A 13,856-nucleotide genomic window follows, 5' to 3' on the forward strand; every position below is an offset into this window, starting at 1 on the left:
TTTAACTAAAGTGCGTTCAATGAGCTTTAGTTAAAGTACCACTTGCATCATTTTGAAACACAGGGATGTTGAGTACGTATGACAATGAACCTTCTAATTAGAAGGCTCCAGCAAACTCGATTAATTGACTGTGCTCTGACATGTTCTAATTAGAACATGTTAGAGCAGGCATCCTGCACATGTACAGGTACCCATATGTAGCTTTAACAGCCATGGGTTAATAATATTCAGAACAAAGGGCCTGTGTAATGGAGATTTTAGTAAATGGTGGCAGGGCATAAAAACAAGACAACAGACAACAGGGATGAGTAAGGTCTCCCAATGATGTCCTAGATACTTTCCAATATGACATAATTCTACAGAAACGGTGGGGGGCGAGAGAAGGGAGGGAGAATAGGGAGAACCTGAACGTTTGGTCTGCTCGACATGCTCCTTCTGGAGCCATGAAAAATTTGAACCAGGAACAGTTTTCACCTTAATGACAGTGTAGCAGGGAACCCCTACCCCTGTTACCAGAACAGGAGTGAGCAATTATTTTGAGCAGAAGGCCGCTTAACAACTTTTGGCAAGCAGCTGGGGGCTGCATAGGTAGCCCTGCCCCTTGACAGTTGCCCTGATCCCTGGTTGCCACATTGGGACCAAAAGCCCTGCCCCCTAACCCCTGACCTTTGCCACTGGAAGTCCCTCCCTAGCTGCCCCCTAACCCCAATACTTCTTGGGGGGGGTTGCCATTTTAGAACCACAAACCAAACCATACACTAGAAGTCAAACAGCTACTATAATATATTTTAATTTTATTACAAATTGTATTTGTCATGACTTGTGATTGTGTACTGTATATAGAAGGGATTGCATAATAATTCAAAAATAGTGTCACTCTTTTATAGTGTGTGGGGGGGTTGTGAGAGGGTGTGACTGTGTAGCGGGGCATAGGGTATGTTGGGTGTATGTATATGTCTATGGGGGCTGTGGGGGCAGGGTGTGGGTGTGTGGAGTGTGAGGAAGGGTTGGGGTATAGGGACCCCCCACACATTCCCCCTACGGCGTGCAGTCCCCGCTGCTTGGAAGCAGCAGCAGGCAAGGAGGTCAGGGCACTCGTGCCTGATACATGCATGGTTCTGGCCAGCACTGCACTGGGGGAGGGAGTGGGTCCAGGGCAGGGTTTCCCTCATTGTGAGTGTGGGAGCTGCAGGCTCACTGTGAGTGTGGGAGCCCCAGCGATAGGGCAGGCTCCACTCCCTCCCCCTGTGCAGCGCTGGCCAGATCACATCTGTGCTGGGCATGAGCATCCTGACCTCCCAGCCTGCTGCTGCTGCTGCTGCTGCTGCCAGGCAGCGGGGGATGCACACCATGGGGGGAGGGCACAGGGGGGTCCCTACGCCCCCCACCCTCACCCCCACATCCTGCCCAGCTGAGCTCTATGCTCCTGCAGACCCTCTGGGTGCAAACTCCATGCTGCGCTCCCGCTTCTGCCTAGCTGTAACTTGACCTCTGCCCCACCAGCCCTGCCATTCTCTAAGTGCTGCCCTGAGTGAGCAGGTGCCAGCTGCAGCAGGAGCCTCACCTGGAAGCTGGTGGCTGGGCAGAGCCCTTCCACTCATGAGGGTGGGAGCAAGGGTGTATTGGCAGGTTGTACACATGGGCACCTCACTCCCACCCTTGTGGGCAGAAGGGCTGGGTGGGATACAATTTGTTGGGGGTGCCCCAGGCCAGATGGAAGTGCCTGGAGGGCTGGATGTGGCCAGCAGGCCTTGTTTTGCTCACCCCTGTACTAGAACGTCATAGAGAGGCTAGCTGCAGGGCAGTCACTCTGTTGTCAGATAGAGATAGGCAGCAGGTGAGGGGAGGTATGTCCAGACTGACCTGTCTCCTGCTTCTCTTACCTTACAGCTTCCTATTCATGATATGTAAACTGCAGGCCAGAGCAATGAGCCTCTTAATCAGGGTGGAAGATGAAACCCCTGAAGAGCAGAAGGGGCAGAAGGAAGGAAGGACTACATAAGCCTACTTGAGGGCCAGAGATTAGATGGGCCCTGGTTCTGAAGGGAGAAGGGGCTGAGGAATACCTTCTCCACACATGTATTTGTTGAATTGAGTGGTTTAGGGCCTGACTAGCAATTCAGGATGGTTTTGAAGCTACAGGCAGGGTACCTGCAAGACAGCCTGTATTAGAAAAGGCTAAGGCCCAGGGAAGGAGCCCTGCTAGGATCTGGGACCTGGGAGGCTGCATGGGGCTGAAACTGGGCATAAGAGAGAGAGAGAGAGAGAGAGGGCCAGGGCCTAACATTAAGAGGCTAGGGCCCAGGGAGAGAGCTCTGTAAAGGTCTGGGAACCAGTGTGCTGTGTGGTGCTAGAGCAGAGCAGAGTAGAGCAGAAAAGAGAGAGTAACCTGCAAGGGTTGAGGCCCCATGGCAACTGTATGGGTAGAAGCCAAGTGCCACCAAGGCCACGGGCAAGCAGAGTACATTGAGCCCTTAAGTTAGTCAAAGTCTAAGGGGCCACAGTTAAGGGCTGACATGCCCTGAGACACAAAGGCAAGTGAGGCAAGACTGGGGAGCCTGTGGACGAGGGAAAGACCAGTAGCGTAATGTCTTGCTCAGGCAGGGATTGGGGCCAGAAGGAAGCCACCCAGGGATAAGCAAGAGAGTGAACCACCAAGGGTTTACTCTGGTATCTGAGGGTTGCCTCCCACATCTTATTTAGACATCAAGGCATGACAGACAAACATAGGGAAGGGGTACAAGAGACCAGTGAGGGAGGAGAGGGATCAGAGTATCCTCTGAGGGACACCACAGCCATCCTCTGGAGGTGGAACCTGTCACAGGCAGCCAAGTGTTTCAGTGGATGTAGAGTTACAGCCATTGTCAAGCCAACACGGGAGCTTTCATATCTGTATTAATAAAAAGGCCTGTGCATGTGTGTGTGTGTGTGTGCGCGCGTGTGTGTGTTAGCTTCAAGGCCATGATTCCTAGAGCCCTGAAACTTTGCATGCATACTAAGGGGACCCTGGGGGCATGCACCCGGGTGCTATTTTTTTGATTTGGCTCCAAAAAAAATTGCTGATTTTTTGATCTATACTGCATAACCCTCTGTGACAGGTCAACCCCAGGAAGTAGAGTACATTTGTATGTGCACAACCTTCTTTAGCAAAGCTCAAAGCTCCTGGCCAAAGTCAACCAGTACAGCTGGAGAAGGCTCCGCATTTAGGAGTATTCCCCTAAGGGTTGTGGTTGGGACTGGTTAACAGGACCTGGGAGCACCCGCAGGTGGAGTGAAGGCTTAAGGAAGGTCCAGGGAGAAAACCATACTGGGCCTTCTCAGGGCATGATTAGGGGGTTGCGAGAGGCATTCCCTGTAAGGCAATCTACAACAAGCAAACTTGCCAAAAATCGACTTGCGAAAGCCGCAGCCAGAGCAGCTGAGACTCCAGAGCAGTAACTTGCAAGACAACAGACAAACAGAGCAGCAATGGCTGCATCCAGAGCAACTGAGAGTCCTGCACAGCAGGTGACAAAATGAAAAATAAAAGAGCAGGAGTCACTGCATCCAGAGCAACTGAAACTCCTGCACACCAAGTTACAAACAGAGCAGCAATGGCTGCAACCAGGATTGGCTCAATGGTGACTTCTTGCAGCCACTGCCTTGCAATCAGATGGAAAGGAGAAGCTCCAGGGATATGGTGCAACAGTGGCAAGGTTCATCTGCCCCAAATGAATGATCCTCCTGGGCCCCTTCATACATTGTTGACAGGCAACACTCCAGATACATGTCATTTCCAAAGCAACATTAGAAGATGCAACTTATGCTTCCAAATGACATCTTTTGGCACCACAAAAGACATCAGAGAATCTGGCTACATGCCCACATTTAAAGTGCAGGGCCAGGTTTATCATTGGATTGGCAGTCTGATGCCACTTCGAAATGAAGAGCCCAAATTCCTGCAGATCTACTTCATGCATGACAATACAAAGCAGGCTGAACAGCATTACAACAAAGTCATTCAAACCAACCTGCAGGTGGTGTTGCAGTTGCAAGACATGATCCACAAGGAAAACATTGCTTCCACACCGTTGACAGGAGGAAGAACAGTTCACTCAGTCTTCAAGTTGCTCCTAAATCTGGCAAGTGCAGAGGCACCAGTTTACAACATTGCCAGGGGTACTGGCAAAGCAAAAGTCCTGCAGGAGTGCCAGCTCATTGTCTGGGATGAGTGCACAATATCTCACAAAGCTGCTGTAGAGGCTCTTGATCGCACCCTCCAAGGTCTTCGACATAATGACAAAACAATGGGAGGAGTGACTCTGGTGTTGGCTGGGGATTTTCTACAGACATTACCAGTAATTCCACATGGAACCAAAGCTGATGAACTGCAGGCCTACCTCAAAGCTTCATACGTTTGGAAAAACATTCAGCGACTCAGCTTCATGACCAACATGCGAGTGCATCTAACAGGTGATGCATCTGCTGGAGAGTTTGCTGCAAGCCTGCTCAAACTGGGAAATGGGGCCATGGTATCTGAGAATCAAGATGGAACTCTCTCAATGAACAACATTGGGAAAACAGTTGCAACACTTCAAGAACTGAAAGAGGCAGTTTTTCCAAATGTTGCACATCACTTTCATGACCACGAGTGGCTATGCCAAAGAGCCATCCTGGCACCAAAAAATGATGCGGTCAATACCATAAACAAAGACCTTCTTTCTCAATTGCTTGGCACTGTGCAAAAATACAAGTCAGTGGACACTGTCCCAGACACCAATGAGGCAGTCAACTACCCAACAGAATTTCTCAACTCTCTCAAACCACCAGGTGTGCCCTCACACAATCTGGAGCTCAAGATTGGTGCACCCATCATTCTTCTCAAGAATCTGGACCCACCAGCACTCTGCAGTGGAACATGATTGGCTGTCTAGAAGCTCATGCCACACGTCATTGAAGCCACTATCATGACTGGCCATGCAGCAGGACAGGATGTGTTCATTCCACACATTCCAATCATTCTCTCTGTCCTGCCATTTCCATTTTAATGGCTCCAGTTCCTGATCCGCCTCAGTTTTGCCATGAACATCAACAAGGCACAGGGATAATTGCTCAAAGTTGTTGGCCTTAACCTGAGAAGCCCATGCTTTTCTCATGGCCAACTCTGTGTTGGTTGTTCCAGAGTTGGTAATGGCAAAAACCTTTTCATCTTGGCACCATGGCAAAACATGCAACGTTGTCTATCCTGAAGCTCTGCACGGATAAAAAGTGTCAAACACTGTCATAAACTAGCATAGAAAAATGTGATGTGAAATCCTCAGTGCTATACTAAAGTCTTACAAAATAAATAAATAATTCTACCTCACAATTCAGTTGTTTAATACATTTAATTGTTCAACTTCTATAGGTTTTGGTATGACCAAAATCTCACAGTATCAAGCTGTATCACACAAGTAAAATAGGGTATACAACTAAACACATATACACAGCTTATTAGTAGAGGGAAATAAGAATGAAAATATTTTATTTATAAAATATTAAAATTTGATTACTGCAACCCATGCGAAGCCAGGTACTTTGGCTAGTTATGAATAGGAAACTGGGAGGGAAGAGAGGCAGAAGACAGGTCAGTCTGTCAGGTCAGACAGGACATGCTCTGTATAATTATTGTTTCCCATAGTATCCAGTCTCTATCACTGTGAGATACAGGATGCAGGTTCCCCAGGGTGACTCAGTATGGCACTTACATTTTTAAGCTGAGCAACTGGTTCATAGTCTTGCACCTCACCAACATCCTGAGATCTTTATGTTGAAAGGATAGAAAAATGAGGCTAGTGTTCAGCAATTTGACAGTGATTCATTCTTCAGCTCCACTTACCAAGTTGACTACTCCTTATGGAAACAACATGCACCCAAGAATGCACAAAGTCATATTAATACTATCTGATGCCATGCTAGGGCCAGGAACAGATATTGCATTTGTCTCTGGGCAGGTTGTGCCTGTTTTGTTGCAGAACAGAAATATCCTGGGATAGGCATGTATCCACATCACCCTTCTAACCAGGGTTTAGTGAGCAGCTGAATGCAGTGCTGTTATTCTGTCATTGATTCAAAGATTCAACCTGGAGATAATTGTTCAGATGCACTTAAGGATAAACTGTTAATACTTCTTATCCCATGAGCTTTTTTAGGATTTATCCCGGAACAACAGACACAGACATATCAATGATTGTACTTTGTCCTACGATAAAATAGTTTATCCTGGGACAAATGCAACATTCTTAAGTGTTTCAGGATGGATCAGTTAAGTATACCAGATCTCTGATCCTTTTCTCATAAAAAATAAATAAATAATGCCTGTTAAGCATCATATACCAGAGTGGTCTCTACCTTCTTCTTATAGAAAGTACTCAAAAAGATGTAGCTTCCAGGACAATGAACCGCTTAAAATTTTGCATTTGCCTTACTTGTGGACGAGTTGTTAAATTGCAAAATGGGACATAGTCTTTTAAACCCCAGCATATGGTACATGGTGTTCTGTCTGTCAACATTTCATTGAAAAGAATGCTGCAATTTTTAAAATGGATTCTGGGTGATCAGAATACATATCAATAATGTACATTTTAACGGATTAATTAAAATTCCTATGAAATATAATAATTACCATCATTCAAATTAAATAATGAAGCACTTAATTATTTTTTCTGGTGGGGAAGGAAGAAACACACAGCTCAGTTCCAGCCTGAGAATAGCCACTTTTCAAGTGGATCACATAACAATATCTATTCTACTATAAGTAGTAAAGGCTTAAAATAATAAAACTGACTTCTATTGAAATTTGTGATAATGATAATAATAATGATAATAAAATAATAACACAAAATATCCCCTGGTTGAGATCATGTACACTAAGTTTTAATACTGGAGTAAATTTTTACAGCCGTTATAAAATCCAAAAAAGCGGGGTTTATAATGGAAATGCTGACAGATCTTTAACTATAGTAGTGTGAATGGGGCTGCTATAATGAGAGAAACTATTGCTTGGAAGCAGGACAACTATATTCTTCTCTGAGCTTCTACAGTCCCTACACCCCTGGAGTACCATTCAAGACAATGATGAACTGTGGTCTCAATTCCCTTATTAGCTGTAAGACCTAAAAATTATATGTGCAATTAAAAGGCAAAATGCTGATATTACTCATAGGAAGCCCTTTGTACATTAGCAAGGTACAAAAGTCTGCTGACACTTTGCAACAGAGAGAGTCAGCAGGGCAGAAGATTAATAGAGCCTCATAAATTTACAGGGTGAATACAGTAGATAGGGGCAGAATAAGCATGTTGTGTTAGAGATAAATAAAGGGCATGGTCATCATGACAAAACATTTAACAAGGAATACATTCCCTTCTTTTAGGCAATTTGCTTGGTTAGCATTAGCCTGCTTTATATAACTACATATAATTACCTCACAGCAGTTCCAAGTGGTATCACAAAGGCCATATAGCTGAACAGCATCAGGAAGAAGCCTTTTGTAATGAACTGGGTTGTCTCATTTTTTTCTTTTGCTTTTGTATGGAACATTCCTCTTACTGTTTTCCTGGAATGGATTCATCCAAGAAATAACCCATTCTTTCCAATCTTTTTTGTTTTCTGAGACTGAATTCCTAGTCATAAAATGTGAAAATAAGCAGTTTCTATCATTTCCAAAGGCTGAATTAAGTACTGACAGGAATCCATATTGTTTTCGATAAAGAATTGGGCTGAAACTTCAATGACACGAGATTGCCCCAAATCATTTTGTATTGGTTTAAAATGATAGGCATTTGCTAGCATGTCTTTTCTTTTACAGGTGTAAACATCCACACATTATCACTATAACTATTAGTCATCAGCACTTGAGCTGAACTCTGAATTCCTTGAATTTTGTTATACATAAATATCTTTTCTGTACAAGTAATATGTAAACCTCAAAAAGTGTAGATGATCAGAAATAACCAGAGCAAACTTTCTTGCTATATTTTCAGTTTCTCTTTCAGTGCCTTTGGTTTATGTCAGATAAAGGTTTTGAAGAAAGTTGTAGGTAAATTCTTTTTCTTTTCTTTTGGTCAATTGATTTACCCATTCCTCACTTGTTATTACTTTAAATCTGGCTTTGATATATAAGTGGAATGATAGGAGAGTGTGATTACAGATTTTTCTATTAAGGCACAGTTTGACTATGTATTTGTTGTATCATTGCCATAGTGAGTATGTATAAATGCTCTCACACTTGTATGACTTCTGCTTCTTATTCTGGTCACGATTACTCTTGGAGGTAGGTTGTTTCATTTTAGCTGTTGCAAGCTTAGGTGCCTTTTTAGCTTTGTGTCAAACATCTCCTCAACATTCAAATAAAAAAGGACTTACCCACTACGAACGCTGAAGATTTCATAAAATTTAGATTTAGATTTCAAATGAGTCTTGACTTATCTGAATGGATTCTTCCATCCTCCATTTATTTTTTGTCCTGTAAGTAAAAAAGAAAGGGCAAATTCAATGTGGTAGAGATAGGGCAAGGACTGTCCCATTTAACAAGCCCATTCTTTGCTGGGGAATCACGTGAAACTGACTGAAATGAAGCTTTGTCCGAGATGAAGCCCAACAAATTTGCATTTGCTCAGTATTGTCAACCTCAAGCATTAAAAAATCCGAAATCAGCCCCTAAAATATCATGATACTGGCTTAAAAATATTCAATATTAATTTTAAAAATAACAGATTTTAGGGTCTTTTTATTTGACTTCTGCTTTCTGAACCTTTATATTGCTCTCACTTCATGTCTCCAAGCTTTACTCCACAATAATGAGGGCTAGAAGATTCCTTTTATTTATTTATTTTTTTTTGCAAAATACACCCTAATTGACACAACATGATAAAATGATGTGAGCTGGCAACACTGACTACTGTAAAAATATAGGGTGCATTTGAGCCTCTAACCTTCTTGTACCTATGACAGCCATTTGTTTGGCTTCAATGATAAAACCTTGTGTGTCATCTGATCTCTTCCTCAGTTTTGGATTGATATTCATGTTTCTTGTTAATTGTAGACTTGTTTAGGTGCTTTATCTGCTGTTACAATTCTGTGTGTCAAGAGAGATATAGACAGTAAATCTGTGAAAGGAGGGCATCACATCTGCAATCTGAGCATGTGGTGGTGAGACCTTGAGCACTGCTGACTGCAGATTTAAATGTGTTCTTGTATTGGTAGGCAAGGTCCTTTGGGTAGAAGTGATATTTTTTATTAGACCAACTGAGTTGGTGACATCATTTTTGCCATACTAATCTAAAGAACATTACAACATTAGAAGCTCATTTGGACTGTATACATGATGGGACGGAATGTCACCTTACATCCTATTCAGCCAAAGTGAGGAGTGAGAAAGTCTCAGTAGGAATTCGCTGAGATCTCACATATGAAAGATAGTGAAAGTATTAAATGCTCTTTCTTGTAACCTTGTCCCTCAGCTGAACACCTGAGTAGTGAGATACTTGAACAGGGCACATTTCAGCCACATGGATAATTTTTACTGATCAGTAATGACACTTTCCTGAACCTTCTGAAGGATCTACAGGAGAAGATAAAGGAATGCAGGACACCCCTATCAGATTCCTTGTCCTTATGGCAATTCATGTTTATTTCTGGTGCTAAGTACTGAGGAATCAGAAATTTTACATTCACCTTTCTAATAAACTTGCCTTTCCTTTTAATTCACTAACTGCCCCTTGCTCACTGTACCATGGGCACGAATTATAATATGTGAGGATCAGAGGCATAACTGGATGCTTGAATGGTTTGTGTGGCAGTGGCACGTGGGATAACATCAATGGCTTGAATAGGGCCACTGCTGGTAGCAGCTGAGCTGGTAGTACAGTTGCTGCTATTCTTGTGTCTTCCCATATGGTCAGTTCCAAAACTGATGCCCTGCTTGCCCCCTGCCCCCTACTTCATTATGCTGCTGCTGAAGATGATTGGTCCTAGGGTTCTGGTGTGATTTCTTTAAAAAAAAATTCTCTCTCTAAACAAAAGGTTTTAAAATAGCCCAAAGATTATATATATGAAACAGAAGAAAGTTTTCTAAGGAGCTTTTCAGCCTTGCCTGTGAAAGACCAAGTTTTTACCCAAACCTTGAGAAATCTGTGAAGATCAGAGGTGTAACTAGATGCCTGAATGCCCTGGACGGCACTAGCACATGGGACAGCATCAATGGCTTGAACAGGACCACTGCTGGTAGTGGCTGAGCTGGCTGTGAGAAATCTGATGTTTTTTAAGCCTTACCCTGTTCTTGTGTTTACCATTATTTGTAAACAGTAAACATTTTTAAAGGGCTTTTTTAATTTATGTGCTAAATAATGCAACCTTACTAGGGGAATTGGTGCACTGTAGACTTATTGCGAGTGACATTAAAGAAGAACTATAACCATTTACATTTTTAAATAAGGTTGTTATGCTAAATATAATCAGAGCATGAGTTGATCTACTTGTTCTAGATACTGTTGGCACAAAAACTCATCTAAAAATAGCATGACATTTCATTTGTAGTAGCTTGGATACTTAATTCTCAAAGAATGGATGCAGGCTGAAAGTCCATTGTTCACTCCTTGTGATGATGGAAAAGTAATTCTTTTGATAAAATTGTTTATCAAAAATATTTGAAAGATTACAACTGAGAACTCAAGATTACAAGCCTGATGTCCCTTCCCCTTCCTCCATGGCTCCAGTTTCATACCAGTCTAATTCTATTGATAATCAATAGCATTACATAGGCATAAAACTAGGGAGTTGCTCTGATGCTCTGGCAAAGAGTCAAACAAGCACAGAGAAAGCAACACGCCGTTAGTGCTGCATTGGCTACAAAAATTGGCATTCTTGCTGGATCCTATTGTACTTTGAGCATTACACTGAAAACATAGCTAGTGGAGTTGACGACCTGGACAAATTAGATCAGTTAACTGAGAGATCTTCAAATATTAGGATGCATACCTTTCTGAGTGTTTTCTTAAGCTGAACCAGGGAGTTCACAAGACTGACTCAGAGAGAGCCTTTTCAGAAACAATGGATTTGCCAAGTATAAGATGAAACTAGGGGTGTTGACAAATCTAGGATTTTTGTATGACCCACTCTTCAGTGAATAACTGTGATTTGGATATTAGTTTTGTCCCACAAAATAGGAGCTGTGTGTTTTATAGTCACTGAAATTGTGCTAATTTTGCAAGCGGATTAATCTTTGAGTCACCTAATTGAAATAGTTCAAATGACAGTCCAGAAGGCAGAATGGAGTTAGAGACTATATAAGATTCTTTGACGTTAGCCATTAGCACTGCAGGAAATACCTAATAATATTTTTGTGAAGAGGATGCAAAGAGACAAAAGCAAATTCCAGGTGAAGAAACTAACTTAGCTGGACTGAAAATGTGAAACTCCATCTCTGGCTGGAGAGAAGAAGCCCTGGCTTCTCTCAGATAATGTTCAGAATGCCACCAGGAGTAGTACACCTCTCTGGCATATTCACCTTTATTTCTCCTTTCTCTTTTCTGATGATAAGTCAGGTGATTCTACAACACTAGAGACCTCAAGCAACCAAAAATCATGGCTCATTAAAAAAAAAAGAGAATCAAGATAAACTTCTCACCCTTTACAGTTGCCTTCTGGTTTCTGACCTGTAGGATGAACTTTCAGGACATGTCAAGCATTTCCCCAGGGTAGGAGCCAGCACCACTTCCCTTGGAAGTTGGTTCCAGATCCTAGCTTCCCTAACTGTGAAGTAGTTCTTGCAGATGTCCAATCTAAACCTACTCTCAAACAACTTGTGGCCGTTATTCCTTGTTATCCCGGTGGGGGGTTGGGGAAACAAGGTCTCCCCCAAACCCTTCTGGTCCCCCCTAGTGAGTTTATAGATGTTCACCAGGTCCCCCCTTAGCCTTCTCTTGTGAAGGCTGAACAGGTTCAGGTCCCGTAGCCTCTCATTGTAGGGTCTGCCCTGCTGTCCCTGGATCATGCGGGTGGCCCTCCTCTGGACCCTTTCGATGTTGTCCACATCCCTCTTGAAGTGGGGTGCCCAGAACTGGACACAGTATTCCAGCTGTGGCCTGGCCAGTGTCACGTAGAGGGGGAGGATCACCTCTTTGGCACTACTGGAGATGCACCTGTGGATGCACGATAGCGTCCAGTTAGCCCTGCCAACCGTGACCTCACATTGTTGGCCCATGTTCATCTTGGAGTCAATGATGACTCCAAGATCCCTTTCTGCCTCCGTGCTCTCAAGAAGGGAGTTTCCCATCTTATCAGTGTGCTGCTGGTTACTACTGCCCAAGTGCATCACCCTGTACTTGTCCGTATTGAAACGCATCCTGTTTTTGTTAGCCCACCCCTCCAACCTATCCAGGTCTTTCTGCAGTCTTTCCCTCCCTACTAGCGTGCCCACCTCACCCCAAATTTTGGTATCATCAGCAAATTTGAACAGGTTGCTTTTCACCCCATCATCCAAATCGCTGATAAAGAAATTGAAAAATGCGGGCCCAAGGACTGAGCCCTGGGGGACTCCGCTGCCCACTTCCCCCCAGGTCGAATATGACCCGTCCACCACCACCCTCTGAGTACAACCCTTCAGCCAATTTTCAATCCAACTAATACTCCCATTGCGGGCAGCAGCGGCACAGGCACTAATATGTGCTGACTCCATCCCATGAGGAAGATCCCCTTAGGCAGGGCCCATGCTGCAGCACCTGGGCCAAGTCTCTTGGAGGAGCGGCGTGTGGCACCCAATGCCGAGGCAGGTCCAGCTGCGGGGAGGGTGTGGTGAGGGGGGATATGACTTGGCTGCAGGTGTGGATGGGGGGAGCCAGGGCTAATCACAGAGCCTGACTCACCGTTGCCTTCCGCTGTGGCAGTGTGGCTCAGGCTGGGGCAGCCCTAGGGCGTGGGGGTCAGTGCCCAGCACATCTCACCTCCAACCCCTTGCGGAGGCCACAGTTTGCCGGAGGACTGCAGCTGGAGCCTGGCTTCCCACTCCCCTCTCTCTCCTGGCAGCAGCAGTGGAGAGAACCACTGAGGTAGGCAGAGGTGAGGAACCTGTCACCTGTTGCCTGCTCACGGCAGCACTGCATGCTTAGGGTAGGCTTTTGGGGGCCAGGGTTGAGGGCAGCAGCAGGGGGAGCCAATGGACTGCTGCAGCCCAGTTCAGCCTGGCCCCGTAGCCCACCGATGTGGGCAGCAACTGGCCTACGGCAGCCCACCCTGAGCACCCAGCACTGCTGCGAGCAGGCAGTGAATGACAGGTGTCTCACCTCTGCCTGCCATGATGGTTCACTCCACCACCAGAAGAGGGAGGGGAGCAGGGAGCCGTGCTCCAGCTGCAGTCCACCTGCAAACTGCAACCCTTGCATGGAGCTGGAGGCAGAAGGTGATGGGCACTGACTCCCGGCCCCTAGGGCTGCCCCAGCCTGGACTGTGCTGCCACAGCAGGAGACAGCAGTGAGTTGGACTCTGTAATTAGCCCTGGCCCCCACCGCACCGAACAAGCCTGCAGCCAAGTCACATCCAAAGAGGTGATACTTCCTCTCTATGCAGCATTGGTCAGACCACAGTTGGAGTACTGCATTCAGTTTTGGGCACCATACTTCAAGAAGGATGTTGATAGACTCGACAGGGTCCAGAGGAGAGCCACTCGTATGATCAGGGGCTTACAGGACAAACCCTACGGAGAGAGACTGAGGGACCTGGACCTCTTCAGCCTCCGCAAGAGAAGGCTGAGAGGTGATCTTGTGGCCACCTACAAATTCATTAGGGAGATGCAGCAAGGGATCGAAGATGCTCTGTTCACCAGGGCGCCTCTTTGGGTAAC

The sequence above is a fragment of the Alligator sinensis genome, unplaced genomic scaffold (assembly GCF_000455745.1).
Source record: "Alligator sinensis unplaced genomic scaffold, ASM45574v1 scaffold1044_1, whole genome shotgun sequence".
NCBI classification, from domain to species: Eukaryota; Metazoa; Chordata; order Crocodylia; family Alligatoridae; genus Alligator; species Alligator sinensis.